The following is a 24377-nucleotide window of genomic DNA, read 5'->3' on the forward strand; positions in this document are numbered from 1 at the left end:
TCTTGCTATGTTTCTTGACTTCATCCTTGCTTGTGTTGTATTAACTCTCATTTGTACGTCACTTTGGATAAAATCGTCTGCTAAATGACATTGTAGAATTGTAGAATTGTTCAAGGTTTAGTTCCTCCATTAGCTTGTCTCTCTCTTCTTCCTGTCCTTTTACTGTTGACCCGGCATCCTCGGGCCCCACAGAGCCACTGTCCCCTCCCCCCACCCACAACCAGCATGGAGGGAATGTTGGTGTGGGTGCCACAGTCACGCTGATGTATCAGGGCCCCGGGGACAGCTGGCTATTGTGCCAGCAGGGCTCCACTGAGTTCACAGATACACACATCACACCCACATCAAAAGACTTTGAATGAACACTCTAACAAGGCTAATCTTTCTCCAAGACACAATATTCCTCCTACCAGCTGTTGACAGAGGCTTTACCTCACCACACCCGGAGCAGCTCTGACTTGTATTTGACCTTTTCACATGCAGTTAGATGCAAAACACAGCACACCCACATTGATAATACGCCAAGTGACAATCATGTGGGAAGTATTAATTATTCATTCTGATATTTAAGATTACAAGAACATAAAGATCAGTCAGGAGATGTCATGTCTGCACTTACAACATTCCCTGGAGAGGAAGACTTGAGTGGTGGACTTCAATTCTGCACCTTATTAATATTAATAATGATAATAATACATTGAATTTATAAGCACCATTCTAACACTCAAGGACACTGTACAGTAGTTTAAACAAGACAAAACGGAATGAAAACAAGACACACACTGCAAAAAAGGTGTGTCTAAAAAACAAGATAAAAACACTAAATCTGAGGGAAATGATCTTGCTGCATGGACAGATAATTTACCTTGACAAGATTTCTTAAATTAAGATTGTTAAATCTAGAAATAAGCATGTTGAACGCTTAAAAATAAGAAATTAACTCTTAAAACAAGATAAATTATCTAACACTTCTAAATCTAAGTATTTTTTTACCTTAGTAAGAAACAAATAATGTGCTCGGGCCAGTTCATCGCTGCTTGCAGCTTTAATTTATCTTGTTTTAAGAGTTAATTTCTTATTTTAAGTGTTCAACATGCTTATTTCTAGATCTTAATTTGAGAATTTTTGTCAAGGTAAATTATCTGTCCATGCAGCAAGATCATTTCCCTCAGATTTACTGTTTTATCTGGTTTTAGACAAACCTTTTTTTGCAGTGCAAGAAATAAAACAAAACAGAGAAAGAGCGGTGTGGTTTCAGAAAAGAATAAAACAAGGAAAAAAGAAGTGCAGTGCAATCAAACGGAGTGAGCCTATTGGAACAGATGAGTTTTGATTCTGGATTTGAATAATGGGAGAGAGACAGTGTTTCGGATGTCCGGTGGGAGTGAGTTCCAGAGTTGGTCGGAGGGAGCGGGAGGAGGTGGCAATGTGGAGGAGATCGGAACAGATAAGGAGGGGGAGGTTGCGGATGGCCTTGAAGGTGTAGGGGAGGATTTTGTACAAGATTTGACTGGAAGCCAGTGGAGTTGCTGGAGGACGGGGCGATGTGGTGGAGTTCTGGACCATTTGGAGTTTATGGAGGAGCTTATGAGGGAGACCAAAGAGGAGAAAGTTGTAGTAGTCAATGTGTGAGGTGACAAAACTATGGACAAGCAAGGAAGTGATGTGGGCGGTTGAGAGAAAGGCGGAGACAGAAATAAGCGGACCGGGTGATGTTATTGATGTGAGAGTTGAAAGATAGGGTGCTGTCAAGGATGACACCCAGACTCTTAACCTGAGGGGAGGGGGAAACTGAAGAGCTGTCGATTTGGAGGGAGAAACTGTCAACTTTGGAGAGAGTGGATTTGGTGACAACAAGGAGGATTTCAGTTTTGTCATTATTAAGTTTTAGGAAGTTTGAAGTGAACCAGGATTTGATATTGGAGAGGCAGGAGGTAAGGGAGGAAGGAGGGTGGAAGAGTGGTGATGGGCTTACAGGATGTAGAGCAGGGTGTCATCTGCGAAGCAGTGAAGATGAATGTTGAATGAGCGGAAGATATTGCCAAGTGGGAGAGAATGAAGAGAAGGGGACCCAGGACAGAGCCCTGGGGCACTACTGAAGTGATGGGGGAGGACTGGGAGAAGGACTTGGAGCTGGATGAACTGAGTATGGTCGGAGAGATACAAACGGAACCAATTGAGGACAATAATAGACTGTGTGAAGTTTTATGGCACCTTTGCGTGGCCTCTATGAGAGCGAGAGCTCCAACAAGCCCAAGATTTTCCATGGGTGGGTGTATTCTAGAGGTGGGAATCCCCAGAGGCCCCACGATACGATTTTATCCCGAACACAGTTTTAAATCTCTCTACAGGGTTTGTACATAAGATTTGAAATCCAAAGATTTGAAAATGCTTTATTTGAACAGTTTTTTAGGCTATGAATATGCTTTACTTTTAATTAACTCCTTTAAAAAAGTGATTTTCAACATAATTTGTTGCTTCATCTACAGACACTCGTGTAAATCATAAATATTTCAATATTTGAATGACCATGAAAGTGAGTGAACTGTAAAATGGCTTTCTCAGAGATGTTTTTGTGATTAGGGGGGAATTTTAGGTACCTTGAAAGTGCTTGAAATTGAATCTTAGCTTGAGCTGTATCAGCCCTGACATTACCACACAGTTCAAGGCAATTAACAAACTGGACTCAAACCGGCAACTTTTCATTCACATATTCTCCAAAGCTCCATTTTGTTCTGGATTTGTTGCCAGTCCCCTTTTTTGAAAAATAGTCACTAAGGAGGTCTGAAAAGACGCTAAATATAGCAACAAAGTTGCTAAGTTGGCAACACTGCTTCACCGGCTTTTACAAATGGTGCGTGTTGTTGTGGCGTCGAGTACTACATCACATCCTGTTTAGCATTCTATCCAATCAGCAACCAGGCTTTTTTCAGAGGAGAATAACGACCCTGCTCTTCTACAGGGACAAAAAAAGTCTGGACAAAAGATCGCTCAAGACGGTTCGTATTCAAATTAGGGGCGTTTCGCCGAGTGAGACCCGCCTCATTCCGGGTGTTGGACTGTAGTGGAAACAGCCTTTTAGTGTAGTTAAATACATTTTATAATCTGATTACTCTGTATTTGTGTACATACATATAAACAAAGTCAGTGTATGGCTGGAAATATATATTTTTTCTCTTTCTTAGACTTTTTTAGCACACAGTTAGGGAATGTGTGATGGTGCCACTGTTGGTTAGTTATGCAAGTACACACACACACACACACACACACACACACACACACACACACAAACACATACACACACACACACACACACACACACACATTCTTGTACTTCTATCTTTGTGGGGGCCCTCATTGTTGCCCTCATGAGTTTTTAGAGTGAGTTTGCTAGTTTTAGTTTAGTTTTTATTAGTTTTAGTGTTAGTTTTAGTTTTTTGTGATGGGGTATTTGTTGGGTGGGAGATTCAAAGAGGTCCCAGTAAATTTTGCCTTTATTTCCTTTCATTATCCATCTTCATTATGTTTGAAAAAAGTTTACAAAGACGAAAACGAAGGACATTTTCACTATAATTTTAGTTAGTTTTGTAACCACACAACACAGTTTCAGTTAATTATCATTTTTTTGTAACCCTAACCCTTAAAACAAAGTCTTAAATAAAAAAAAAACCCTTTAAAGAAGTGAGGACTGGGCAAAATGTCTTCACTTTGCAAAAATGCCCTCACTCTGTTGGTTAAAAACTTGTTCTGGTCCTCACTATGTAGGAAGTACAAGAACACACACACACACACACACACACACACACACACACACACACACAGTCTTTTCACACTTCAGCAGCTTGTCCTCCCTTTAGAGGTCCCCATGGAAACAGGACACAAAGGGAGGGACCATTAAAACAGGCCTCAGTGATCTGGGTTAGAATACCAATAGCTCAGTGTGGGAAAGAAGCAGCTAATAATGACATGAGATTCCCTGCAGAGACTTCATTATTCTGGCCAGAAGTTCCTCCTACACCAGCTCCTCACAAACACTTTTCATGCAACGAATAACTCTGCAAATTCTAAATTATTACTGGTACATAAGATCTGGAGTTACAGTAAGACTAATGTAAAAACTAGCACTGAGTGCTGGAGGACTCACATTCTGTTGGGATTTATGGAGAGAAGAAGAGTCTGTGGTTATAAATTAAACTGCTTATTGGGAGGAGTGACAGAGCAGATAGGAATGCAATGAAAAAAATATGAGTCACAATAGGGCGCCACAGGAATGAGTTCTTAAACGAGGAAGTCAGTTAGCATCTTAGCACCCCAGGGGCTATCCTCTCAAAGTCAGTGAGGATTTCAATGGGTTGCTTAAAATAAAACCAAACGAAGCTCAGTGGCTTCTTTTAAATCTCTTCTAAAGACTCACTTTTATCGATTAGCCTTCTCTTAATTTCCTTATATTATTGTTGTATGATTACCTTGTTGAGAATGGTGATTTTAAATTTTAAATTTACATTTTTTAAGTCCAATATCATTTCTTTTTGTGGTTTTATTTTGTTGTTGTCAGTAAATTGTATTTGATGTGTTTTATTTCTGTTGTACAGCACCTTGTTACTAATTTTTGAAAGGTGCTATATAAATAAAGTTATTATTATTTTTGCTGTTGTTATTATTATTATTATTATTATTATTATTAATAATAATAATAATAATAATAATAATAATAATATCTAAGTGGCTTTGCAAACAGTGCAATACCTGAAAGGCAATAAAGCTCCACACGGATATGAATTTTGTATATTTTGTCATATCACTGAAAAAAGATTTTTTGGCCCTGTAATTATTATTTCAATCATCTATATAAAGATCAAATAATAATCTAGTGATATTCTCAATAACTTTAAATGATTCTTTGACCCAGAAAATGTAGATTTTGACACCAAGATTGACCTTCTAAGTGGCTTGGAAGATATATTGGTTCTCATAGACCTTATACGGCTGCCATCTCCAATCCACAATCTTGATGAAGTGGCTCCCATCAAAAATTGTAAGCTATGGTGATAGAGAGCATGCGGAAAAAATTGGGTGCTTTTGTCCGGTGTGTCCCCATTCTTCTCAAATCTGGTCCTAAGCCACCTGACTATAATAATGAGAAAACATCAAAACTTTGTAAAAAATAAAAAAAATTCACCATGTTTTTAGTGCAAGACGTCTTCATCCACTGCATAAATGTGAGACTATTGCATTGTTTCTCATATGGGAGTGCGTCTACCCCTGGGGATACATGGAGTGTGAACTCTAGGATGATGATGGTTTGTTTACACATTTCTGACACTGACAATGAAGGAAAGTTTCAATAACTGCTGTGTCATCATTATGACCTGCAACTAAATCACTCCGAATGACAATCAGGCTTCCCGTCAGCCTGAGAGAGGCCGGACCTTCTGACCCACTTACCGCCAGTCCTGCCTCCAACATTAATTAGAAAATGTCACAGTGACTAATGATGACTAATGACTCAAATTACTGTGGGAACTCACTGCGGGACCCTAATGAGCTCTTCTTTATCTTCCACCTTTTCGTTACGTTACCTTTTTTCTTGCAACATATTTTGCCATGATGACGCATAAACAGATTCACAAGATGAATTTGACCTCATGCCTAATATTTCCTCAATTTAAGCATTTTGGCAATCACAATCTCGGTTTATGACCGTCACCATATTGATATTTGCAACCAGTACATGTGTGGAATGAATCAGGAGCCAGAATTATTACATGTCATCAGCTAGCACCAGGCGGCAACCTCCTGGTCTGAGCAGGGAGGCAAACCAGGAAGTGTCTTAAGCTGCATTCTACCAAAAGTTCCAGCAGGGGGCGCCTGCAAAAACATTTATGTCCATTCATTTCAATGCAAAATGAGAAAACTTCTCACTTGATTTATTACCTCAGAATATTTTTTTAGGACAACACTATGGTCTCACTCACTAGTAAAAAATCTTCTTCAAGACAATCTGATGTTAATAGTGTAAATAATGGTTCAATTTAGAAGGAAATAGAAGATAAAGAATCGTATGATTTGGGGCGGGGCTACCTTTGATTGACAGGTCACTAACAAGGCGAGCCGTCATCAGGAGAGAAGCAGAACAATGCGTATCCACGGCAACGTGTCAATAAAGTTACATATAACGTTATATAGATATAAAAAAGGACGTTTAGTGGTTTGGTCTCATAACTTTGACCCTTTCACTGTATTTTCACTTAATGACAGTTTATTTGAACGTTTTGTTCATTAAATGTCTTGTTCAGCGTTTGGTTGGACTAACAGACACTCCAAGGAGTCGCTGCTCAGTTTTCTGAGGTCAGTAACGAACATTTTGTTTTTGTTTTTTGCCAAAACTAACATCCCAGTTAATGCTAACATGAATTAGCAGCAGCTTCTCTCAGTCAGGTTGAGGTGTAGAGAGGCTGTAGTCAGTGATCAGATCCCGCTCCTCCTCCACAGTCCAAATATGGTCATGCTTCCTGTATCAGAAACAAGATGGCGACGAGTATAACGCTGAACTCGAGGCTTCCAACGGGCCACAAACCAACGGGTGACATCACGGTGACTACGTCCATTATTTATAAACAGTCTATGGATAGAACCACATGCCAAAAGCATTCGATCAAACAGGGAAATTTATGGATAGAACACATAGCAATCTATTAAATCAATTCTGTCCTTGATTTGAGAGTTTTGCAGGGTGTAGAGTAAACTGGGATAAGAGCGAACTTTTACACTTTTACACATTGTTTTTTTGTTTTGTTTTGTTTTCTCTTCTATTGTCGTCTGTATTCAGTCAAAGAACACAAAAGAGGAAAATGAACAAATTGCTTGATGGATGACATTAATGTTGATAAAAATATTTGAGACAAAAATGCTTCTTGGGCAATCGGATCATGCGATACTTGCACAAGGTGAAATACTGCCCCCTATTTTGGGTCCATGTGGCCAGTACTTACAATTACAAACTTTAAACTATATAAAGAAGAACTGAGAGCGAAGTCACTAAGACTTTCTATTCAGCAGACTAAAAGCAACACATGTAAGATAGTTCAGAAGAAACACTACTGCTACATTTTTGAGGAATTCAGAGAGAGAGAGACAGACATACAGCTGTCTTCCCTCTCCTCTCCCTTGTTCCTGCCCCGCTCCAGAACCAGGTCTCTGGGTCTGTAGAGGCTCCAGCTTGACAGCTTGTTGCTATTTTAAACAGACTTAACCTCGATCCCTGAGAGGAGGAGGAAGGGAGAGGGGAAAGTCCTGCTACAGGAGTTACATAACACTGATCTTAGAGCTGAGGGAGGCAGAATTATTTGGTACAATTAGGCAAAAATTACAGAATATTCTTTGAGCATATTATATGGTGTAATTCCAACCTGGTCTCACAGGAATCCGTGAAATAGCCACGGATTCGCTTAACTCAAAATCCGAGGAATAGCCACAGAATCACTCAAATTTCCGTGAAACTGACACGGATTTTGCTACAATGCAAGTTAATGACAGTCATATCCCGTGGCTATTCCAACATACAAAGTGATTATGTACATTCACTGAGTGAATATTTAGAAAATAAAACATATATTTCTTGCTAGAAATGTGATCAAAATCCATTTTTATGCAGAAACTAAGTCAAAATATTGATTTTTTCACGAAAAATGAGAGAATGAGAGAACTGTCCGCCATGTTTTTTGTTCTGACCGCCGGGACCTTGAAAGTCACGTGACTTGGAACAAACCAATAGGAACAAATATCAATGGAATAGCCACGACTGTCATTAACTTGCATTGTAGCAAAATCTGTAATCTATATATATATATATATATATATATATATATATACAATTGTCAGTTTATTTCTTAATTTAAGCGTTCAACATGCTTATTTCCCTCAGATTTACTGTTTTTATCTTGTTTTTAGACACACCTTTTTTTTGCAGTGCACTTACTTCCACATCCATTTTAATGAATTGAATAATTTATTTTTATTACAGATTTAAGACTGGAACAACTTGACATACAATCAATCAGTGTAAGACAAAACAAGGAGTGACTGTTGTGTAACTTGGAGAGGAAACAAGAGGCCAGCAGGTCTGAGCTGCTTCATCACACCAATATGCAATAAAACTATGTGCTTTATTACAGTCAGATCCTTCCAACATCCTCCTGGTTAGTAGAGACTCCTTTAACTCCATCTTTTTTATTTCACAGACATGAGGAGGAACACCCACCCATTGCTAGGATCCTCTTTAACAGGGGTCTGAGGACCCCCAGGGGTCTTTCATTTAGTTCACAACAGCAGTGAGCCCAATGTAAGCCAGAGTTTTATCATAGGTTTAACTCTCCCCACAGATATTGCCTCAACTGCAGTTTATATCTATAAAACTCTGGACTTTATCAAAACGTATTCAAATGGAGGTTCCCGAAATCAAAATCTTATCAAATGGGTCCGTAACCTAAAATGTATTAATTAAGGGGTCCTGGCACACACAAAAATTGTATAATGTAGTTTTTTCACAAAAGTATTTTAAATTCTCTTCTTTGCATTGTGACAAAAGTCAACATGACCACAGAATATGGAATCAGGAAAAATATGACTTTTCTGTTGAATATACTCTGCCCTACACAGTCTAACTGCAGTAACTACATTTTTGGTTGAAATTGAGTTATAACTTTTGGATTTCTCATTAGTTTTAGTTTTAATTTTGTTGTAAATTTTTGTTTTCAAATTCAGTAAGTTTTTTATTAGTTTTTAGAGTGAGTTTGCTAGTTTTAGTTTAGTTGTTATTAGTTTTAGTTTTTTGTAATGGGGTATTTGTTGGGTGGGAGATTAAAAGAGGTCACAGTAAATTTTGTCTTTATTTCCTTTGTCTGATCCATCTTCATTATGTATGAAAAAAGTTGACAAAGAAGAAAACGAAGGACATTTTCACTATAATTTTAGTTAGTTTTGTAACCACACAATACAGTTTCAGTTAATTATCATTATCATGTAACCTTTAACCCTTAAAACAAAGTCTGAAATCTAAAAAAAACCAAAAACTTTAAAGAAGTGAGGTCGTCACTTGTCCTCACTCTGTTGGTTAAGAAACGTGTTGTGGTCCTCACTATGTAGGAAGTACAAGAACACACACACACACACACACACACACACACACACAAACAGACATGTTGTGCCAGGCCAGAAGGAGCAGAGAGACCTAATGACTGGGCAGAGAGACCGCGAGTCCAGAAAAAGAATCGTCAGTCATCCTCTCCTCTGGCTCAGTTCGTCCTGTCTGAGAAAAGCTTTCTTTGGCTCTCCTCTTTACTTTCTGCCGGCCGTTCGCTCCGACCCCTCTCTATTCTCAACTGCTGGAAGAATACGGGTCAGAGGTAGATCAAAGTAACCCTGTCCTGCTCCCGCTCAGACAAACAAGTGATGTCACTGACATACTGGACGAGCACACAAACATGACAGCAGCTGCTCTCAGTCTGAGCTTCACACAGGGACCAACAGTACGTGTGATATATATTGGTTTTGATAAAAAAAATGTATTGTTGACGCTGTGTAAAAAGGATCCTCTATTCAACTTTTCAACTCAGAATTATACTACAAGGTATTTTAAATAGTTGTGCTCAATCATATACATCAGGGGTCTCAAACTCAAATTACCTGGGGGCCGCTGAGGCAGTATCAAAATGACCAAAAAAAGACACAAAATTACTAAAAGATGACACAAAATGACAGAAAAAAATTAAATTACTTAAAAAAGACACAAAATGACCAAAAAAGAAACAAAATGACTGAAAAATAACTTACGTACTTAAAAAAGACACAAAATTACAAAAAAAGACAAAATGACCAAAAAATACACAGAATTACCAAAAACACACAAAATTACAAAAAAAGACAAAATGACCAAAAAATACACAGAATTACCAAAAACACACAAAAGACACAAAATGACAGAAAAAAACTAAATTACGAAAAAGACACAAAATTACCGAAAAATGCAGCAAAAAGTATTTCAACAAATCAGTTTCAGTAGGGGTGTTTCCATTAGAGTCCAGTACCTGGAATGAGGCGGGTCTCACTCGCCGAAATGCCCCTAATTTGAACAGGACTTTTTTCATCCCTGTAGAACGGCAGGGACGTTTTTCTTCCCTGAAAAAAGCCTGGTTGCTGATTGGATAGATAACTAAGCAGGATGTGACGTAGTACTCGATAGTACTAGATGCCAAAACAACACGCACCTTTTCTAAAAGCCGGGGAAGCAGTGTTGTCGCTATATTTAGCGACTTTTCAGACCCCCTCGCTACTATTTTTTTTAAAAACGACTAGCAACAAATGTAGCGACTAGCGGCTCATTAAGAAGAGTAAGAACGAGTCGAACCGCCTCAGTCCTCCTGCAGCAGTCTCTCCCAGCTGCAGAGTCGGAGGGGATGTTAACCCCTTAGCATCCAGTCTGCAAATTGCTAACAGGCTAACAGTTAGCTCTGTAGCAGTACAGTGTGTATGTGCTAACAGGCTAACAGTTAGCTCTGTAGCAGTACAGTGTGTATGTGCTGCTGCTGCAGGAGGTGTTCACTTAGCGATCTCTGTTTGTTTACAACAAGCACCAGACACTCTGTGCACAGTTAGTGATGCCGGCTAATTCATGATCACAATGTTTTTATGATCAGCGGAGACACTGTGCATAATTAGCCATGCTGGTTTGTTTATGATCAGCTGCTGATGTTGTGCACAGTGTAGTCAGGTGTCGGGCTTTCCCACAATCTTTCAGGCTTTGCAAGAAAGGTATGGACAACGTAAGGGAGTGTTAGCTCGGCTCGGAGCCAGACTTACTCTACCGCCATCACATGCAGAGAAGCTGAGGCCTTTTTTTTAACTTTTGTTTTGTCAGTTCCAGCTCTGGTTGGAACTATCAGGACCCTTTAAGGACAGGGTGGATCTGAGCTCTGATGAGGATGCAACCATCTCCGATTGGCAGCTGTCGTCCCTGTTGTGAAATCTATCATCTGCAGAGGCACACCCAGGACCACAAACCAGCCACTCTGCTCCACTAGACTGGGATTGCACAGCACCAGTACCATTAAAGATGCCAGAGCCCTCATTGGTGGACTATGGCAGGTTTGAAATGTGGCAGTGGGCAAACAGAATGCTAGAGGCCATGAGGCACGGCAACAAAACAGCACTAGAATAAAAAAACAAACATAAAATCCAATACTACCCAAGTGGTGATACTTTTATATTGAACAAGGATACAGATAATATCTGGGAGATTACACACTGGAACTCTATTTTGAGAGATATCCCTAAAAGGACATGATTGGACCCAGAAAAAAACCTACCTATATGTATATTCTAGAAAGAAGACTCTTACATATACAAAGTGCATCTTTAACGTTTCCTTGATATCCAACTGATGTCATTTACATGATTTATTGAATCTTTGCTATCTTAGAAAATCTGAACTCCAGATACAAATTCCGTCATGCCAGTTTGGCAGATTTGCGATCTTTGAGACTTTTGGATATATTACAGAACTCACATCCAAACAATACCACATATAAGCATCTGATCAAGATTCAAATCTGTGACAGATAATTAACCGTACACCACGTTCCAGATACAGGTCCTCTTTAGTCCAGAATGGTGAGTTAAAGTTGTCTCCAGTCAGCAGAGACCTCCAGGGTTGTGGTTATGCACCTTGACCTGTTAAGGCATTTGTTTCCACTCTGTGGCATGTTTACAGAGACACTATGAGAGCTTCACCACGGAGGACAAAAGCTGAGACACTGAAGTCAAATGACAAGAGCACAGCCTTGGATACGAGGGGAGGGAGGAGACGGGACATCCCAGAGATCTGACATTCCCCTCGCTCGGCTGGATGTGAAACCAGATTCCTCAGTTTCTCTGTTGCATCAACATTGCAACTATGTGTCGAAGCTTAGACAGCAGCCTGTCACCCACCAAACCATCCAACCTGCCCCTCTGTGAGGAATGTGTGTGTGTGTGTGTGTGTGTGTTCTTGTACTTCCTACATAGTGAGGACCGGAACATGTTTTTAACCAACATTGTGAGGACATTTTTGCAAAGTGAGGACATTTCGGCCGGTCCTCACTTCTTTTTTTGAGATTTCAGACTTTATTTTAGGGTTTAAGGTTACAATTAGGTTTATGTTAGGGTTAGGGTTGGGCATTTAGTTGTGATGGTGAAGGTTAGGTTAAGGGTTAGGGAACAAGGCTATTATAGTTAACGAAAACAAAACAAAATAATGAAAACTAGACTTGAAAAAAGATTTTCGTTAACTAAAATAAAAATCAGAGTTTTTAAAAAAGTGATAATTAACTGAAACTGTATTGTGTGGTTACAAAACTAACTAAAATTATAGTGAAAATGTGCTTCATTTTCGTCTTTGTCAACTTTTTTCATACATAATGAAGATGGATCAGACAAAGGAAATAAAGGCAAAATTTACTGTGACCTCTTTTAATCTCCCACCCAACAAATACCCCATTACAAAAAAACTAAAACTAATAAAAACTGAACTAAAACTAGCAAATTCACTCTAAAAATGAATTAAAACTAACTGAATTTGAAAACAAATTTACAACAAAATTAAAACTAAAACTAATGAAAAATCCAAAACTATTACAACCTTGCAAGGGAATCCACTGTTCCAATGAGGGTCCTCACAAAGATAGAAGTACAAGAACGTGTGTGTGTGTGTGTGTGTGTGTGTGTGTGTGTGTGTGTGTGTGTGTGTGTGTGTGTGCCATGTCTGCTCACATTTTCACAGAAGGACAGAAAGAGAGGAGAAAGTGTGAAATGAATATAATATCACCATCATATAGCTTATTCATGCACAGCACGTTATCTCTCCGTACCCATTAGCATGTCTCAGACCCAGCCTGGCCCTGGACCCTTCATAGTGGTGCAGACACAGAACAGTCTGTGCTCAGAAAGAACTGAGCCCAGTTGTAGAGTGGGTGGAGGTATTTCGGGCATCCAGGGTTTTTTAATTGAATGAAAGCTCTCAAAAGTCTCAGCATGTGTACCTAAAGAAAGAACGATGAACTAAGGCTAAAGTAGCCTTTTGTTAAAAACACTCCAATCAGCGAGCTTATAAATCTGGGCCACTAACAGCAAGTGTAGGGTAAAGATAAACCAGTTGACTTCGCAATTCTGTCTTAATTAACACAGCTTCAAGATTTGTTTGCTGGCGAGAGCCTCAAAAAACGTCAATATAAGGTGTTTGTACAGGCAGCAAAATATGCCTCATAACTATGTTTTTGACTGTCCTCCGCCGCCGTCTTGCTGACGTAGTAGTGACGGTTGATGATGATGCAGAGTTTAAATGGCGGGAGGGTCGAACAAACAGTGGACTTTCACCCAGGAGAAGACAGGGTTGGTCTCCTGTGTCAAAACCAGGCGGCAACCTCCTGGTCTGAGCAGGGAGGCAAACCAGGAAGTGCCTTAAGCTGCATTCTAGTGAAAATTCCAGCAGGGGGCGCTAAGTTTGGCTGCAAAAGCATTTATGCCCATTAATTTCAATGCAAAATGAGAAAACTTCTCACTTCATTTATTACCTCAGAAACTTTTTTCAGGACAACACTATGGTCTCAATCACTAGTAAAAAATCTTCTTCAAGACAATCTGATGTTAATAGTGTAAATAATGGCCCCATTTAGAAGAAAATAGAAGATAAAGAATCGTATGATTTGGGGCGGGGCTACCTTTGATTGACAGGTCACTAACAAGGCGAGCCGTCATCAATGCGTATCCACGGCAACGTGTCAATAAAGTTCTATCTAACGTTATATAGGTATTCACTGTACTTTTACTTAATTTATTTGAACAACATCAAATTGTCTTGAAGAAGATTTTTTAGACACAAAATTACCAAAAAAAAAAAAATTAAAGGGACCTTCCACACACAACACGGTAAAGTGCCATTCATATAAAACTCACATTAAACTTTCATATCAAGGTGGGGGCCACAAAATATCGTCACGAGGGCCACAATTGGCCCCCAGGCCGCGAGTTTAAGACCCCTGGTTTAAACACTTAACACTTATAAGGAGACAGGACACCATGCAGCCCTGTCTTCCCAACAAAGCAGAGACAGAGAAACAAGTTGTCAAATAGAGAAGTCAGACATTTCTTACCTGTAGAGGAGCAGGCTGGAGTCTGAGTTTCTGAGGAAAGAAACAGAACACAGTTATATATACTCCATCTCTGCAAGACACGTATTCTGATCTACAAAGCCTAGTACCTATGCAAAGGGTTAAACTGAGAAAAACTGCTTTAAAGTTTTTAAATGTTTTTTAACTGGTCAGCCAAATGGATTATAGGTAGATAAGTGATATGACACTTATTTCTACCTGTATTGATGATGTCCAATCTATCCATTCTCATCCGCTTATCCGGGGCCGGGTCGTGGGGGCAGCAGTCTAACTTAATTTATATAGCACGTTTATAGCAAACACAGGGTTTCCAAAGTGCTGCACAAAAACACAATATTTATCTTCTATTTTCTTCTAATTGGGGCCATTATTTGAACTATTAACTAGTGTAGTCCTAAATAATTCTGAGGTAATAAATCAAGTGAGAAGTTTTCTCATTTTGCATTGAAATTAATGGATGGAAATGTTTTTGCAGCCAAACTTAGCGCCCCCTGCTGGAATTTTTGGTAGAATGCAGCTTAAGGCACTTCCTGGTTTGCCTCCCTGCTCAGACCAGGAGGTTGCCGCCTGTGACCAATAGAATACACTACACTACTGTTGGAAACCAGTCCGTAGAGGGTCTACTCAAGTCAAAAACTAGAAAATCCAGTGATCATAGCGAGTAAAAGTAGTAATGCAGTTCAAGGGTGCTCAAGTAAGCTAAAATTGTGTTATTATATACAGTCTATGCCTCAGAGTAATCTTTGATCAGGATTTGTTCTTTAAGTCCCACATAAAACACACCCAACACTTCTATCATCCCCATTAGTCTTGTTTTTACTATTTAACTATTACTGTTTGTTTGTTTGTTTTTTATTCTATTATATCAACCACCAGCACCACTAGCATCATTAGTCAATAAAATCATGTTACACTTTTTATTGATTTCATGGTGCATCTTTTGTAAGCTTTCCCACTCACACTAAAAGCAAGACGACCTTACATGCTACACCGATGCAGATGTGCATTAAGTGAGCCTTGTAATCTGTGGGTGTGTAGAGGTGGATCAGCTAGCTGGACGTCAGCCAGGATACCTTAGCTGAGAGGAGCCTGCAGGCAGAATGAAAACATGACGTTGCATGTTGCTGCAGCATAAACAGGAACATTTAGCAGCTTGGGGGTGGACCCTCCTCTTCCTGATACACTCGCTCTAATGGTTTTGTCAAGTTAATGTTCAGCGAATCATGATGACTTAGAGAAATGTCAGAAAAATAACACAGCATCCCCTTAAATTACACATACAAGCATCTATTTTGCATGAGCACATATCCCACCACAATTATAAATGCAAAAAATATAATACCACCTGGATTGTATTTTTTTTTTTTTTTTTTTTTTTAACTCTATGGAGTCTGGGGATATTTTGTCCATTTTTGAATCCTTTTCATCCTGCCTGTATACAATCCCATTGTGGGATTAATAAAGTAATTAATCTTAATCTTATTTTGACAGTCTTCTTGTTAATTCTGTGGTGGGCTCTGCTAACACATCCATGTGCTCTTATTTTGAAAGCTACGTGTGTTTGCTTTTAATTTTGAAGGCTGGTCTTCTTACCTTATGCCTTATGGTGTGTTCAATTTACACTGAAAGTAGGAACTTGGAGCTCGGAACAATGTTGAAAATTCTGACATTTGTGTAGACCTTGAACGCACCATTAGCTGCCGGACTCTCTATGTGCGCTGCAATGTAAATTAGTCGGACTGAAGAAATAGTAACAAAACACATCTTTAACACCTGTCTACTTTTTGCTTTTCTCATGTAAAATACTAGATACTTTTCACTGCCATCGAAAACCCTTAAAATAAAACAGTCTGTGGAAAGAATATGATAATTTTCAGGAGAAATGCTCACAATTGGTCCAAATTAAGAAAATTATTTTTAAAATATGTGAACAGAGATAGATTAGGATACAGTTTAATTTAATATTTATGGGTCACACAACATGAAATCTGGTACAGATATCATTGTGAAATTTTCACTGGACTACACATGGATTGTGTAGTTATATGTTATATGTTGTTGCCGGGCAGAATAAAGCATTTGAGTTTGACTACCACTGCTGATTCCTTCTGTCCTCTCACTCTGTGTGTGGCATGTGTGCTCTGAGCTAAAACTGCATCCAGGCAGGTCTCTGGCCTCTGTGATGTGTTTTATATATATGAGCCAGGTCGCCATAGCAACAGACAGACTTTTTAATGTTGTGCCAAGTTCACCACACTCCATTATTTGTCTTATTTAGCCTTATCGAATGATGATTATATGACTACAATGTATACATTAAGTACATAAGGAGATTATTTATAATAAATAAATATTTTTTCTAAGTTTATTAATGCCTTTTAATTGTAAAATCAGGCATCATTAATTACATAAATGCTTGATCTGCTTCCGTTAGTTAGACTTATTTACATTGCAGCACATAGAGAGTCCGGCAACTAATGGTGCGTTCAAGGTCTACGCGAATGTCAGAATTTTCATCGTTGTTCCGAGCTTTGAGTGTAAATTAAACACACCATAAGGCGTTACGGTAAGAACGTGTTAGACCCACCTTCAAATTAAAAGCAAATACATGTAGCTTTCAAAATAAGAGCATGAGCATGGATGTGTTAGCAGAATCCACCACAGAATTTGCAAGAAGACTGTCAAAATATGACGCCTTAAATAAAACATAGAAGAACTCCTATTCTCCTTTGCAATAATTATTATTATTTTTTATTTTTTTATTTGATAGGGACAATGTAGTTAACATAGATACAGGACATGCATCCAATGTGCTGCATATAGAGATATAGCTTCAGCTAATTTTCAACTCCTGTCCCTAGTTGGGCTTTTACAACGACATACAAAATCACAATACTATAAAATCCAATATACAATTACCCCATCTACAGAATAGAATACAATTACAAACAATTACAACATACATTTACCCTGAGGAAAAATAAATAAATGAAATAAAAAATAAACCATGTATAAATATAGCTTAGAGTTTGTGATCCTCACAAATCTATACAACAATAAGGAGAAGAGAAAGAAAGAAAAGAGAGAAAAGGGGAAAAAATCATGGAAACAATGATACTTTTGTTTTGTTTTACTATTGATGTATGCCACTTCATCATTAATTAACATCAGAGAATATGTGAAGCATGAAATTAACCTTGTATTCTCTTATTTGCTTCAGTGTTTTCAGAGTTAAGATGCTCCACAAATAGCCTCAGCAGTAAGCTAGAGCCTGAAGGGGGCGCGAGCCAACTGCCAAGAAAAGAATTAGCACAACACACAAACTCTCACTTGTTCTCCTGCTTGTCTCAAGCATTATAAGCCACTCTCGCCTCAGCTCACAGTGCTGACACAGCACCCGGCTGCACTGTAATTTTTTTTTTTTTTAGTTTTTCTCTTGTTGGTTCATGAACATGTTCTTTGTGTCTGGCCTGATGTTTCTGCACTTCAGATTAGAGATGCAGAAAACCTCCCAAACCTTCTAAAACTGCATTTCAAATGGCAAAACATGTTTTCCCATCCTGTGCAGCCAGAAGAGAGCGAGTGAGAGAGAGATTGTTGTCTCATATGTTTAGTGATAAACAGTAAAATCATCAAATTTAGTGTCCCATATCATACATTTTCAAGCGACACGTATTTCAAAATCTATTTGACCCCCAGATTCATAGTGATCCTGATCCGTCCCCCCCACTTTCAGCGACAAACATCTCCAGTAAAACAGGATTAATGTTCTGTTAGTTAGATTATTTACATTGCAGCACATAGAGAGTCCGGCAGCTAATGGTGCGTTCAAGGTCTACACGATTGTCAGAATTTTCAACGTTGTTCCGAGCTCCAAGTTCCGACTTTGAGTATAAATTGAACACACCATAAGGCGTTACGGTGAGAACGTGTTAGACCCGCCTTCAAAATAAAAGCAAACACATGATGCTTTCAAAATAAGAGCACATGGATGTGTTAGCAGAATCCACCACAGAATTTACAAGAAGACTGTCAAATATGACGCCTTAAATAAAACATAGAAGAACCCTTATTCTCCTTTACAATAATTCATTAAAATATGCAATGATTAAGATGGAATAGTGGCATTAGAATGTGCGAGAGGCACCAAATTTAGGCTTTTAGGGCAAATATTTCTGGCAAAAAAATCCTGAGGGAAACACTGGTTCTACAGGCTTGACATTTGTTTGGCTGCACTGGGAATTTCCTGTACAAACTTCTTTTTATTTATGTAAATATGTTGGCTGTTGTTTACACTACAGTGCATTTAAATTTATTTCTATAAAACACATTTTGGTTAAGACACGGAGTGGAAAAATAACTCATTGAGTTGAAATCATTTGGTGACAGCTTCGTCCCCCCAAGTTCAAAAATCTGCGCTCCTGAATGAATTAATGTGGCTTCTGTGGTCCTCCATAAATCACTCTCAACATGCTGTGGCTGGTTCTGAGTATGCATGTTTTTCACAGCTTCAGAGGAAGGAAATGAAATTGCAATTTGTATTACATGTTCTGCAAGTATTCCTAAAACTTACGACAAAGACGTATTGAAGAATTGCAAAGTAGACACAGCAGCTATTTTCAGCGTTGGCTCATAAAAAAGTGTGGTTGTGTCTATTAAATAGACATTTGAATTCTGCAAGGAGTTAACCCTCTATGGTACGCATTATGATGCCAGTTTGGTCAATAATGTTTGGAGTGTTTTTTTTTTTGTCTTAAAATAGACTAAATAAACATAATCTGAAGAAATTTTATAATTCTTTTTTTTGGAAGTTTTTGGGGTTTGTTGCACGTAGGCAACATTGTACCATAACAGTGCACAAGTGAAAAAAAAAGTTTAAATTAATGTTAACATTATTTATTTAATAAACATGTGTAAAAGATTCAGTAGCTTCAACAGGGAACAATACATAACATTTTAAATTTAAAGGAACTTTTTTAACTGGTTTCTTGTCTGAATGTTGCCTGTAGGAAACATTGAACCATTGAACCAACGACCCATTGAAATTAATGTCTTCAACAGTCTAAGTGTATGAAACTATCAAAAATGAAGATTTAACTCACCTATCAGTAGGAATATATTTTTTTCCAGATGGAAAAGGGCCAGAAAATGACATTTTGGAGGTCATGTGACAAATTAAAGCATTGCTATTGGTTCCCTATACTCTTCCCTCTTTTTTAAAGTATCGCATCACTCAAAAACATGCATTGTAGAAATTTGACAGGACAAAAATGGGGCAACACCGTACCATAGAGGGTTAACAAGAAACACCCAAAGCAACAAACAACAAACTCACAGAGAAGCCCTTGATGAGCCTTTTCTGTGGTTGGAAACCCGTGATTTCACAAGCTGACAACACATTTGGACGCCCAGTTTACTCTCCCAAGCAGCCACTATTATTACTAGGGCTGCAACTAAGGATTGTTTTCATTATCGATTAATCTGTCGATTATTTAAACGATTAATCGATTAGTTGTTTGGTCAATAAAATGTATAAAAATATCAATCAGTGTTTCCCAAACCACAAGAAGACATCCTCAAATCTCTTGTTTTGTCCACAAACCAAAGAGATATTCAGTTTATTGTCATAAAAGAACAAAGAAACCAGAAATATTCACATTGAAGAAGCTGAAATCAGAGAATTTGGACTTATTGTCTTTAAAAAAAACTGCTCAAAGCAATTATTAGATTATCAAAATAGTTGACGATTAATTTAATAATCGATAATTGTTCGATTAATCGAATAATTGTTGCAGCTCTACTTATTAGGGGGATGTGCTTTACTTTCTGCTTCAGTATTATTATTATTATTATATTGATATGTCTTGTCAGGTCAGAGTTTAGGAATATTTAATCATACAAATGAGCGTTTCTTAGCCTCAGGTTTGAATAAACTACAGGTTCTAGAGATGGAACGGTTCTATCAAAAAATCTGAAATGTTTGGTTCACTAGTCACATACACTACCGGTCAAAAGTTTTAGAACACCCCAATTTTTCCAGTTTTTTATTGAAATTCAAGCAGTTCAAGTCAAATGAACAGCTTGAAAGGGTCCAAAGGTAAGCGGTGAACTGCCAGAGGTAAATAAAAAAAGGTAAGGTTAACCAAAACTGGAAAATAATGTACATTTCAGAATTATACAAGTAGGCCTTTTTCAGGGAACAAGAAATGGGTTAACAACTTAACTCTATGGAGTCTTGGGCTATTTTGTCCATTTTTGAATTCTTTTAATGTCTTTGTAAGTCATTTTGTGTCTTTTTGTGTCTTTTTTTGGTCATTTTGTTTCTTTTTTTAAGTCATTTTGTGTCAAAACACTATCATGCTCAATAAAGAATTTTAAATGTTGCAAATGTGCATTAATTTCAGAGTACACTGAGACATTAAACTGCATCATTTTCAATTCAATTCTGTAAAAGTTGGTGTGTTCTAAAACTTTTGACCAGTAGTGTATGTATCGTACAGATCAATTAGTCTCATAGATTTCAGTCAAAAGGGTTTGTTTGTTTGTTTGTTTGTTTGTTTGTTTTGTGTATGCAAACACTTATGTCAATACACATTTAATTTGTATTGAAAGGTGCAAAAGCTTTTTGTCAAGTCTTCTGTTTCAACTCAATACTTAGTTCTAGCAATGCTAATCTTTTTTAACATAACATAATTTAAAATGAATATGGAAAGTAAAGCTGGCCTACAGGTTGACATTTTTCAGTGATGAGGTAGCACATTTTCAATGTAAAACAGGTGCCAGAGTGCATAAAAAAAAGCATCAAAACAGAGTTGGACGACCCCAAAACCCCTCCACAGCTCCTCAGATCTTAGAAACACCACTGGAGTCTGATTTAACTACACTGCAAAAAAAGGTTTGTCTAAAAACAAGATAAAAACAGTAAATCTGAGGTAAATGATCTTGCTGCATGCACAGATAATTTACCTTGACAAGATTTCTTAAATTAAGATTATTAAATCTAGAAATAAGCATGTTGAACGCTTACTGCGATCTGCTTTGGTTTTGAGTTGGATTTTGTAGTTACTGCAATTTTTATATCGTTATTTCTCTGAAATAAAGCAAAATTGGAATCCAAAACTTTGTCACCAGATAAAACAGACATCAAAGAGTTCATTTTTAGTTATAACTCAATTTCAACCAGTGGTGGAAGAAGTATTCAGATCCCTTACTCAAGTAAAAGTACTAATACCACACTGTGAAATTACTACAAGTTAAAGTCCTGCATTCAAAACTTACTGAAGTAAAAGTACAAAAGTATCAGCATCAAAATGTACTTAAAGTATCAAAAGTAAAAGTATTGGCAATGCAGAATGGACTCACTCAGATTGTCCAAATATATTATTGTATTATTATTTTTGATGCATTTATGTTAGCTTTGAATTTACTGTTGTCAAGGTAGGGCTAATTTTAACTACTTAATAAACCTTTGTGTGGTTTAATTAGTACACATTTTAAATCTATTATGTTTTATGTTAAATCTCGACCTGAAAAGTAACTAAAGTAACTAAAGCTGGCAGCTAAATGTAGTGGAGTAAAAAGTACAAGAGTTGCCTAAAAATGAAATGAAGTACAAGTAAAAAGTGACATAAAATGGAAATACTCAAGTAAAGTACAAGTTCCTCAAAACTGTACTTAAGTACAGTACTTGAGTAAATTTACTTAGTTACTTTAATAGGGAGAAGTATTCAGATCCCTTACTTAAGTAAAAGTACTAATACCACACTGTGAAATTACTCCACTACAAGTAAAAGTCCTGCATTCAAAACTTACTGAAGTAAAAGTAAAAAAAATGATCAGCATCAAAATATACTTAAAGTATCAAAAGTAAAAGTACACGTTATGCAGAATGGACCCACTCAGAGTGTTTTATATATATCAAGTATATTATTGGATTAATATTATGATGTATTTATGTAAGCAGCACAAGTAATCAAATGTAACTTGATCAAGTTAGGGATCGTTTTAACTATTTAATATACTGTTACAAGGTTTAATTAAAAAACAACAAGTCAAATCACTTTAAATGTATTTTTTTTATGTTAAATCTCGACCTGTAAAGTAACTAAAGCTGTCAGATAAATGTAGTGGAGTAAATAGTACAATATTTGCCTCTAAAACAGGGGTCTCAAACTCAAATTACCTGGGGGCCGCTGGAGGCAGTATCAAAATGACAGAAAAAAGACACAAAATGACAGAAAAAGACCTACATTATTTTAAAAAGACACAAAACGACCAAAAAAAAAGACACAAAATTACTTAAAAAAGACACAAAGTGACCAAAAAAGACAAAATTATTTAAAAAAGACACAAAATGATCCAAAAAAGACACAAAATGACAGAAAAAGACCTAAATTATTTTAAAAAGACACAAAACGACCACAAAAAAAGACACAAAATTACTTAAAAAAGACACAAAATGACCAAAAAAGACAAAATTATTTAAAAAAGACACAAAATGATCCAAAAAAGACACAAAATGACAGAAAAAGACCTAAATTATTTTAAAAAGACACAAAACGACCCAAAAAAAAGACACAAAATTACTTAAAAAAGACACAAAATGACCAAAAAAGACAAAATTATTTAAAAAAGACACAAAATGATCCAAAAAAGACACAAAATGACAGAAAAAAACTAATTTACTTAAAGAACAAACAAAATGACCAAAAAAAGACACAGAATTACCAAAAAAGACACAAAATTATTTTTTTAAAAGAGACAAAATTACAAAAAAAAAACCAACACGGTAAAGTGCCATTCATATAAAACTCACATTAAACTTTCATATCAAGGTGGGGGCCACAAAATATCGTCACAAGGGCCGCAATTGGCCCGCGGGCCGCGAGTTTGAGACCCCTGCTCTAAAATGTAGTGGAGTAGAAGTATAAAGTTACATAAAATGGAAATACTCAAGTAAAGTACAAGTAAGTCAAAATTGTACTCAAGTAGAGTACTTGAGTAAATGTACTTAGTTACTTTGTGCTCACCTGGTACCAGCGGAGCAGAGCCCAGCAGAACAGGTGAGCCGCCAGGCTGAAGGTGGCGGCCCGGGACCCCTCCGGTACACAGGTGAGGTACCGGGGCGGCTCCGGGACCACCGGGACCACCGGGACCCCGCACCGGGGCTCCTCTCTGCGGCCGGAGGCGTCGCTCCCCGGGGCCGAGTCTCTGCTGCTGCCCGGCGGATCCATCAGGAGGAGAAGTCCGCAGGTCCTCCACGAGGAGCTCCGAGCTGCTGTTGGAGTAGTTAGAGAACTTTAAAGAACTTTTACCATCCTGTCTGTCTGTCTGTCTGTCTGTCTGGTCCACTGGGAGCTTCTCTGACGCTGATGACGTCAGATCACGTCGATGATTAAAGATTAAAGCGAGCCGCGCGACACTTTTGAGGCATAAACGCGTTACATTTTTCATATTGTGAGTCCCATGACTGCTCTCTCTGATCCAGGATCAGTGTGAGGCTGCTGTCATTCACCCAGCACACACACACACACACACACACACACACACACACACACACACACACTGCTGGCTGGACTATAGCGCCCCCTGCTGGCAGAAACAGTTAACACAATTAGATAAGAGCAAAAATTGTAATTTAGACTGAATATTCCCATTATTTTTAGGGTAATTGTGTCATTGTGACATCATGGAATTTCTCCATTATCTTTACATAAAAATGTTATATTTTTACAGCAAAACTGTGTGTTTCCTACAGTTCATGGCAGTTGAAGTAAAAGTTTTGTGCTATTCTTTATTCATTATTCTTTATTTCTATTTACGGTAATTAAAAGTGTCTACTACGGTCATATATAATTATTTATTTCACGCCCTATTTCTGATGTAATTTGACAGTTTTTTTACTGTAATTTCTACAAACATTTTTACAGTTTATGTTTATGAATTGGACAACGTAAATATTCAGCCTGAATGTGTCAAGCCTGTTAGGAAATGATAATGATATGCAGAATATGAACAGCTTTTTTATTTATTTACTGCTGATGAACAAAGGAGAGAATTCTTGAATTTTGTTAAATAACAATTAGACAAACTTTATGATACAAAACAACCCATGAAGGATTTTATTATTTATGTTCATGACATTGCATCAGGTGACCATCCTTACAAATAACCTAA

At 37.6% G+C, this 24377-nt stretch overlaps 1 protein-coding gene across 3 annotated transcripts in view; it reads right to left on the bottom strand.

The window, feature by feature from the left end:
- The window catches only part of arhgef4 (Rho guanine nucleotide exchange factor (GEF) 4), a 98759-nt gene extending 75402 nt beyond the window's left edge, over positions 1–23357 (bottom strand). For all 3 annotated transcript variants that reach the window (XM_059326916.1, XM_059326915.1, XM_059326917.1), the window contains exons 1-2: positions 23231–23357; positions 14184–14213 (exon numbers count right to left, since the gene is read on the bottom strand). The gene's annotated coding sequence lies outside the window, so the exon portion shown is untranslated. The remainder of the gene's footprint in view (positions 1–14183; positions 14214–23230) is intronic.
- Between the last annotated feature and the right edge of the window lie 1020 nt (positions 23358–24377).

The sequence above is a fragment of the Centropristis striata genome, chromosome 23 (genome assembly GCF_030273125.1).
Source record: "Centropristis striata isolate RG_2023a ecotype Rhode Island chromosome 23, C.striata_1.0, whole genome shotgun sequence".
NCBI lineage: Eukaryota > Metazoa > Chordata > Actinopteri > Perciformes > Serranidae > Centropristis > Centropristis striata.